Source organism: Camelina sativa, chromosome 17, assembly GCF_000633955.1.
Source record: "Camelina sativa cultivar DH55 chromosome 17, Cs, whole genome shotgun sequence".
NCBI classification, from domain to species: Eukaryota; Viridiplantae; Streptophyta; class Magnoliopsida; order Brassicales; family Brassicaceae; genus Camelina; species Camelina sativa.
Window position 1 is genome coordinate 14,645,800 of NC_025701.1, and position 1,655 is coordinate 14,647,454.

Consider the following 1,655-nt stretch of genomic DNA (forward strand, 5'->3'; position numbering starts at 1 on the left):
CCCCCCCCCCGGAGACAACGGCTCCGGAATCCGTTGAGCATCCATACGGTTCGAACGCCGAGAGTTTTCAATCAGATCTGTCCGGTGCCTTGGACGTTTAAAATTGAAGTTGTTTTTCGTTTTTTTTTATTGTCAATCCTTATGGGTCTGAGTACCCTTGTAAAACATTGCCGACCCGTTCGGCCCATTTTCTTTTTAGAGGCTTAATTACCGGTATTTTTCCTTTTTATCACAAAAGGAAAACTGATGAAGTAAGAAAATTTGCATTCCTACCATTTTGCATGGAAAGTTTCCAATTTTCTTAAGGGGTTTACCTCCCAAGACTTGTATAAATCTAACCAGTGCTGCCTGCGGATTAAACACCCAAGAAAGCTTTCAACCCAGACAATGTCAGGCTCGATTAGCAGTGTAGAATCCCCGTCGGTTGGCAACGATGTGTCGACGTTCTCGAATGTCGAAGCTATCGAAAGAGGGATGGCGTACTTCCCGAACATCCGAGCTCCCTGGATGTTGATGTTCCGCGTTAAACCGGAAGAAAGGCGTGAACTGATCGAATTTCTTCACGAGGTGGAAGATCGCCACGCGGAATATTCCAATCGTCTTGCCGCATCAGAACAAGTACAACGAGATCTGCTGCTCAAACTCGAGATGCTGGAGTCTCACCCAAAGGATTGGATTAAGAACGGGTTCGACAAGATAGCTGATTTGCCGCCATGTCTTGTTGCGTACTGCAATGAATGCCGAAGTGAATCAGATCGGAAGCCGATGCACATGGATCCTGCCTTAATTGGCGACTTCATTCCAGGCAATGTTAAGCCGTTCTACATTAACCGGCGCACAACTGATGCCGAGCTTGCCGAGGCTGACGCCTTTTTCCGTCAGGTAACCGCTACCCTCTTTTCCTTTTTGCTTTCCTTGTAAGCGGTCGAAACTTGTCTCCTTCGTACTAACCCGTTGTTAATCTTGCGTATGCAGATTGAGGGTACGCACCAAGAACTGACTCAAGATCTTCAGTACTTTCATATGAAGAGGGGCAGAATCGATCGACGATTGAGGACTCTGGAATCCGAGATTGTTTTACTCAAGGCGAAAAGGAAAAGGACTACTGATCTGCTTGACGAATCCGAACAAAAAGCCAGAGCGCTGGAGACTCGTTTCGAGGATTGGGAAAAGACTGGGTTGCAACTGCTATGGCCAATGCCAAAACGACTCAAGACGAGCATTCGTGAGATTGCTGCGAATGGCGCACCAGTTCGGAATTAGGATGTTTTATTTGATTATTTAATAAGACCTAGCTGCAATGTAACGGGCGAACTTGAATTTCGCTTAGAATACAATTTTATAATAATAAGAGATTTGCTTTGCTGCTCTATTCTGTGCTTAGTAATTGTTTTACTATTTGAAAAATGTGTCAGAGGCGAGACGTCTCCCGGCTTACAACAGACAATTTTTATTAATTGATGGTAGAGAACATCGACTCGAGCCTCAAAAGTTGGCGACGAAGTGTTAACAAAGTGTGTTTAATCGGAGAGCGAGATACTGGGCTCGGCTTATCTCCTTTGCTTTAGTTCGGATGCCGGACTGCGAAAATCTTCTCTGGGTTCGGCTAACCGTTCCGTCCGAACTAAAGTTTGGGTGCGAAATAAATACTCTGG